The sequence below is a fragment of the Folsomia candida genome, unplaced genomic scaffold (genome assembly GCF_002217175.1).
Source record: "Folsomia candida strain VU population unplaced genomic scaffold, ASM221717v1 Fcan01_Sc023, whole genome shotgun sequence".
Lineage (NCBI taxonomy): Eukaryota > Metazoa > Arthropoda > Collembola > Entomobryomorpha > Isotomidae > Folsomia > Folsomia candida.
In genome coordinates, this window is record NW_019091215.1 from 1,994,508 (window position 1) to 2,002,714 (window position 8,207).

Genomic DNA, 8,207 nt, shown 5'->3' on the forward strand with positions numbered 1-8,207 from the left:
CAAGACGTATTTAGATTTCGCAATATGTATGAGCCAGCCCGTTATATAAAACTGAACAACACCTGGCTAAATTCATCATTCAATTTTAATCCGTGGCAAAATGTTCCTCCGACTATTTTATTACTTCCGTGCCTATATTTTGCATCCGCTTACGTGCAGGAACTCACACTCTACACGGAACCTGACAATGGAGGGAATTCATTCCGATTCCGAACTAAGGAGCCCGATCTTGCACCATACCTACCCTTATTGGCAGACATGAAGTCATGGTGCCTTCAAGGACAGTAAGGCTTACATATTTCCAGCCTAAATTAATGATGAGTTTATTTATTAAATATTTATACAGTCAAATTTTCAAAAGTATTTTAATTTATATAAAATTATTTGAAATACTAGCATATAAACCCGTTTTAAAGACGGGAGGAAATTATATTATGCCTAATAAGGATTTTTGAACGTTGCTACGGAGGTTTTAACGTTGTTAAGAAATTTTATAAATAATGTTAGGCAATTTAGTTTGACATTGCTAAGCATTATTTAGACATTGCTAACCCGATCAACAAAAATTATTACTTTTGCGTCAAAGTAACGCATCCATGGTGAAAATTTTTAACAAACAAAAAAAGGCGTGATTATTGCATAAATTTTGTGGTAAGTTTGGTGTGCACCGTGAGACACGCTAAATTTGCATTAAAAAACTGTAACCTATGGTTGAAAAATTATTGCACCCAAACGTGCTGAGATATTGCGTAAAAATACCGCACCAATATCTCGTCAATACCCACATTACATGAGGCGTTAAAATCATGCAATTTATACGCAATGAATGGTGGGTGCGAAGAGACAGGCAACGCGGCGAGAGTTTGAATCTAAGAGAAGCGTGGTATTTCCTTTTCTCTCCCACCCTCGCAGTCTCGTAAATTCCCTGTTAATTTAATTCCCTGTTAATTTATCTGTTGTCTCAATGTCGCCAAAAAAATATTACATAATTGAATTCCCCCCTGATAAATACAATTCAGTGCCTGTGGAGCTTGTTCCAAGTCACTGGGTTATCCCCGCAGAGAAAGTTTGTCTCTGGCCACCAAACTCTGGGCCAAGTATTAGAAATTTGATAAAAAACGGCACTGCTATTCCTGATGTCAAGTGGGGAAGAGTTAGCTACGCCAGGATTATTGGGAATTACGGTAAATAGCTATTTAATTCAAATTATGAGAAGTCATTCCAATTATTTTACATTTACTAACAAATATCATTATTTTAGATGATTATGAAGTTGCGACAAAAAAACTTCAAGTAGCCGAGGACACTTCCAACTTGGAAAGTGAAACAGAACCAGAAAGCAGATTAAGGAGCAAGAAGATAATTCCCGATATTCAGCCCAGCAGCACACGAGGGGATGTAACGTCTTCATCCGATGAGGAGGATAGCGACGCGAACAAAAACAGTCCTCCGTCTGGCTCACTTCTGGATAATTTGGAGCTGGGTAGGCTTATAATACTGCCACAAATATTTTATACTAATCATTATGGTGATGCTTTTTAGACCAACCATTGAGCATTCCTGAAATAATTCCCGAAACTGAAGAGCAAAGCAATCTACAAGTAGGAAATCAAGTTGAAACTGGAGACACCTCTTTTGTTGTTGTAAATTCGCAGGAGTTAAATGATTTACGGCTGTTGATTTCAAGTTAGTACAAGCAAAATAATTTTATTAAAATTGATGTATTATGTTAACGCTTTGTAATCACGTTGCAGGGACAACGCAAAGTGTGCTAACTTTGTTAAGGCTTTAAGGCTTTACTGATTAATGTGAAACAAAGGCCGGATGGTAGGAAGGCTCCCAATTTCAGTGCCATTCCAAAATTACCCCTCGACAACGAGGTAGCACTGGCGGAGTTTGAATCTTGGCTCGAGGTGGATTCAAATCGCGAATTACTGGTACGATTTAATCGAGATATTTTACATGCATAATTAAACCTTAATGTTTTTTCTTATATTTGATACTAGGTTGAATATTTGGCATTTTCAACTGCGACACAGATCGAGGCGAGCACTAGAAAAATCTTTAAAAAATTATTTACGAATGAATTTGGCAGGCGAATTAATTTTACGGGTAAAGGAAACAAGACATCGATGAAAAACCTAAAACTATTGGAAGTCGTAAAAGGTGCTAAAATATATTCTAAAATGAAGAAAATTTTCTAATTGTTGGTCTCTATTTAATGTTTAATTGGATTGCAAATTTCAGAAACCGTGCGAAACGTCTTTACAGTTGAGTCCGTTCCCGATCCCAAAAATCCCAGCGGCCGTATTCCCACCGATGATATAATTCAAACTGCAGCAATGAATTGGTTTCGTTCTTCAAAAAGTAGGTGCAACGACGACGCTCCCTCGGGAATTGCATCATAATCATGGATCGAGATGGAAAATCACCGAGAAACATTAGGCGAATAATTGCAAAACGGGTTAGAGAGAATCTCACTCGTGCAAAAAACATACCTGCTATTAGTAATAATCTTGTAAATTTAGATATATGTGACTCTGTCGTTGAGGATAGCGATTCAGGTAGTAATATTAGCAATAATGATAGAAGCAGTAATGTTATCCATAATATTAACGAGCCATTAGTTTCCGATTCACTAAGCGACAATGGTGTAGTAGAAAATAATAGGAATATTTTAGATTTAACACGGGACTTGAGGGACTGGTCGCTTCGACATAACATAACGGGAGTAGCTTTAAACGATCTTCTACGCATATTTAACTTTTATCAAGAATTTAGATTTCAACCATTGCTTAAAAACTCAATTAAATACTCTATGAAAACTATCGGTCAGGGTCAATATGCACACTTTGATGTTATTCAAAATATAAAACGGCAAATAGATTCCAATTGTATTCTTGCTTCTGGTAGCGAAATTAAATTAAACCTTATATTTATTTTTGATGGATTGCCCATTTCTAAGAGTAACAGTAACCAGTTTTGGCCAATTCAAGCAAAGTGTGAAGAAAGTACGTACGGCGTATTTGTCGTGGGTTTATTTTATGGCAAGACAAAACCAGAAAGTATTGACGAATACTTGATGGATTGGATAGCAGAGTTAAAAAGTTTGCGAGTTGGGATTAGTTACAATAATTTGAAAATATTTTGTAAGGTTTCAAAAATAATAGCTGATGCGCCAGCCAGGAGTTTTTTAAAGCAATGTAAAAGTCATAATGCATACAATGGATGCGAGAAATGTATAGATCCAGGTTTCTGGAAGGGACGTGTAATTTTCAGAACATTCGATAGTCCACTTAGGACAGATCAAGATTTTTATGTTCAAAAAGATAAACACCACCATGTAGGCATTTCCCCGTTTACGGAGCTTAAAATTTTGATGATTTCTTCGGTTCCTCTTGACTACATGCACCTCATTTGCTTAGGTGTGGTTAGAAAACTATTAAGAAGTTGGGTAAAAGGTCCATTGCCATTTAAATTATCTTCTCGTGATATTTCAACTTTATCAAGTAAATTAGTATTATTTTCGCATAGTTGCCCTAAAGAATTTTGTCGTAAGCCGAGGTCAGCAAAAGAGTTAGATATGTGGAAAGCGACAGAGTTTAGAACTTTTCTTCTTTATACAGGACCCGTCGCTTTAAAAGGATTATTGTCGCCGAAAAAGTATACACATTTTTTAAATCTTTGCGTAGCAGTCACGATTCTTATAACTACCAAGGCGCAAGCAAATAATTGGAACGATTATGCACGACAGCTTTTATTGAAGTTTGTTAAAAATGTTCCCAATTTATATGAAGAAGAGTTCTTATCATATAATATGCATTCTCTTATACATATTAGTGATGACGCTTTAAAGCATGGCCCGTTAGATTCTTTTAGTGCTTTCGATTTCGAAAATAATATGCAAGTAATAAAGCGCTCGCTACGAGCTCACTATAAACCTTTTGAGCAAACTGTGAATCGCACTGCTGAGAGAGAAAATCATAAGTACCAGTCCCCTGTGAATTTAAATAGACACTGTATTATAAAATCGAACGGAAAGCATCATTGTTTTATATTAAAGGATGGGAAAGTAGTTGTTATAAGTAGTATAAGTAAAGATAAAAAACATATAAATTGTAGAAAATTCAAACACTCGGACAACTTGTTCACTTGTCCGTGTGAAAGTAAAATTTTAGGAATAATTAAAGTTAGCAAATTATCAAATAGCGTAACCATAATAGGTATTAATGATATTGATAAGAAATGTTGGTTACTCCCGTCGGATAAAATAGATGAAAACATTTGCATTCCCTTGTATAATGTAACAATATAATTTTTGTTATGAAATAAATGATTTTGATAAAAATTAATAATTCGTGTTATTTGACTGCAGTAATTGCATGGAGTTTAACTGCAAGTTTTGCATCAAATTATTCGTTTCTTTTGCGCAATATTCTACGCTCTAAATTGCATTAATTTGACGGTTATTTCTACGCAATATTCTTGAGGCTAAATTGCATGAATATGACTGTCAATTCTATGCAATATTGACAGTTTATTTTACGTTAAATATCTAGTATCTTTTCACGGATTTTTGCCGGCCATCAGTTGCTGCAATTTAACTGTATGACTTTTGCGTAAAAGTGATAGCTTTTGTTGATCGGGAAGCAATTTGTTTTGACGTCACTAAGCAATTTGTTTTTACGATTTAAAAAAAATCTGTACTTCGTAGGGTTCATCAAAATCACAAATCTTTCGAATTAAAACGACATTCAAGTCAATATGAAATTTCCAATTCTCTAATAGCAATTTGGAGCAGGAAAACTTTCGTCGTTTTTTGCAAGTTAATGAATAAAGACCTGTTATGACTTTATTTAAAAACAGCAACACTTTTGTCGTTTTTTGCCAATCAATTTTGATATGTCCAAATGACCCCCACTGGCCAACCAGTACATATAGTTGGCTTATCTTCGACCTAAGTTCCCATCATTATCCCAAGTGCATCTGGCACAAGTTTCAAGTCCATCGTTTTAGCCGTTTTGGCCTTATACTGCTGGTCGGTACCATAAGCCCTGGGCCAGGCTAACAATTCCAGTTCTCCGATTGGCCAATACAAAATCTCAACAACCATTCAGAATGCTGGAATGTCTCGGAAAACTTAACGGGACGGACTTTTGTAAATTATAAAGTACATATTAAAATATTTTTTTAATTTTACATAGTTGGGTAGCATTCACCCAAACAAATTACACTGGCTCAACTACACTCCATGTTGTTTCCTACAATGGGACGGTACATTGCTGGAATGACTCACTTTCCTTATCAACAATGTCACTGCGTTACATGGGACCTTCGGAGACCAGTGCACCTTCCATTTCAATTTACAGCGGAAGTGGAGATTTCATGGCAGGAGTCGAACGAACTTTTACTACATTAGCCGCCACAAATTTTGGATTTGTACCGAAGTACCTGACTATAACTGGACGATCGAGTTGGACAGGGTTTATTTATGATGATTTTTCTGGAAACTCAACCTGTTTTTCAACCTCGGAGTTTATCGTAGGCATAAATGTGTCAAGCAGAGAGATAAGATCTTTCGTACAAGGTTGTAACTATGAAAGCGAGTATTTCGATGCCGATAACGTTTTTTAGATGTATTTTTTGAAAGAAATAAAATGATTCAAATGTACATGTACATATCAATACATATGTACTTGGCTATAAATTAATTACAATTTCAGCAAAATTTATATAATTGTTGATAATTTTCTGCCGCAGTTGCGCAATTAAAACTTCACATCTTTCAGTATAGAATAATTTGTATGTACACATCAGGAGAGAATCGGAACTGATAAGACTATATATATGTATCTTGGATCACAACATCACGTCCTTATTCCACACAATCAAATGCATGTTCGTTTTGAGAAATTCGCGAGGTTTGAAGGTCAAAATCGTTGTACATACATCCCTAAAAAAAATTATCATTACGTATCTCGTTTGTCAAGCAAGAATTCGGCCGAACATATAATGAATGTTAAATTAATCAAGTGTTATATATTTTTAATTAAGTACACGTAAAAGTATGTACGTTGAATCTCGTACCTCAAGTGATGTTTGAAGACAACATAGCAAATTATTTTTCATTTCACAATATCAAACCATAACTATGTATGTGAAACGCATCGTAAGAACATATTCGGGAAAACCGCACATCAATCAGCTTGTAATAAATTAATTGAAATGACAAATGACAAAAAGAACGACGAAATCTGGTATAAAATACACTCAATTATCGTTAACTTAATCACTCGACTTTCCGCAAAAACATTGTCACAATGTTGTTTCAACTACTTTACGTCTTTGCCGTCCATTACGTTGTTCTCGGATACGTTCAGGTCACCTTTTACACGGAGTATGACGCAGAAGGGAATGCGTTTCAATTTAAAACAAAGGAGCCCAATCTTACAGCGTACCAGCCGTTTTTGAGGGAGGTCAAGTCGTACTGCTTCAAAGGATTGTGAGGATTATTTAATTTCTTTTATATACATAATTTTGGTTCTGGTTTTGCAACCATTTGCACAAAATGATGCTAGTCAGAGGTCCAAGTCGCCGATTATGCGTCGCCAATTCAGCACAGCCTGTCCTCCCCATGGTAATAAGCACGGCCAACCATGCTCTCCACCACACATGCCACAAAACTTCCGCGGCCACTGCTTGATTGATTTATTGATTGGTTAATTGATTGATGCTTATTCAAGTGTCTAACAAGTTCACAGTAGTACAACCATGATCTTCCACAAGTGACACATAAAAATAGACAGCTACATGTTTAAAACTTTAAATTGGGGGCAGGTGCAGTGACTGCATTTTCCCCAGCAGTATTTAAAGTATACACAAAAGATTAAGCAAAAATCCCCGGCTTATCTACAAGTCGCAATTTCAGAGCGTCGCCAGCTATACAGCACATCAAATCACTGACGACGGAAGTCGCAACGATTTTATTTGTACTGGTCTGCCTTGAGCCATGGTAAAGTAGAGTTGTTGTGAAAAAGAGTGCGTAAAGTCCTTTCCTCAGATAAACAGCTCTCAAAAATAAATCTTCATCCTTCATCCTTATCGAGGCGAAGATCGAATGGGAAGAACCTTGGGAAGAACAACACTAGAAAAGGAACCTTTTTAAAATCCTGTATCTTGTCACCTCAATAGGGAGGTTGAGATATACTGTAATTATAGGTTTCCCTATAATTACTATAGGGAAAAAAATAAAAAAAATAAAAAAATTCTATACCATAACATGCCTCAAACCTTTGTGGAAAGAATTTTTTTCCGAAAATCTAGTTAATTACATTTGTAGAGTCAAACATATAGTTTTTTTTAAAGCAATGACATTTAAATTTCACTTAAGATTAAAGGAGATGAAACCGTTTTAAGTTGTCCATAAGGATACATGACATCCGGGGAAGAGTGAGATGCGCGGGAACGCGTCACACAATTGAGGCTTAAATCAATCTCGTAGTGAATACACAGTGTCATCACATTTTGTGGGGAAAAATGGGTATAAAGAAATATAAAATCTCTACACATTTCTTATCAATACGTACAATGATCAAACTGAAGGATAAAATGATTTCAAGTAAAATGATCTCATGGGTATGTGCCAGTCTTCGTGACTTCGATGACCCCTTGTCTTGTTTACGATTAGTTTTAATATATCAAGTCAATACTTTCATCCGGTGGATGCGCAATTTACTTAGTACATGTTAGTCATCTAAATGCATTAGCTGAAATGGAATACTACGCATATTCTAAAATGCTTACTTCTCGTCATTCCGTGAGTGAGTAGAGAGTAATTAACTTTTTGAATATAGCTGTGAGAAACAACTTCATAGCCTGTAAATGCTTTGCATTAAGCCTTTTGGAGGTGATGATTGAGTTTTGGACTAACCACCAGAAAAGTACGACATGGTAATTAAGAAGAATGGCCAACTGCTTGAGTGACGTGGCAGTAATGAAGTTTTCACCAAAATATCCACCATCCAGCCTTGATGACTTCCCTTACTCTGCTTCATTTGTTCTGAACGGAAACACTACAAATATCCTGGCTCGGATAAGTCTTTTTTGTGTAAAAACACTCTTCGGTGAGGAACATATAAGACGTTGACAAAAGAATCAATTAAGTACTATATAAGTACTGTATTTATTGATTTGGCATGAGATCGGAG

The 8,207-nt window shown here is 35.8% G+C and overlaps 1 long non-coding RNA gene across 1 annotated transcript; it reads left to right on the top strand.

The window, feature by feature from the left end:
* Window positions 1-1,781: 1,781 nt before the first annotated feature.
* Window positions 1,782-2,779, top strand: LOC118438606. The gene is made up of 3 exons (XR_004836943.1): window positions 1,782-1,937; window positions 2,007-2,166; window positions 2,248-2,779. It is a non-coding gene; the product is annotated as an uncharacterized LOC118438606 (long non-coding RNA).
* Window positions 2,780-8,207: the final 5,428 nt, after the last annotated feature.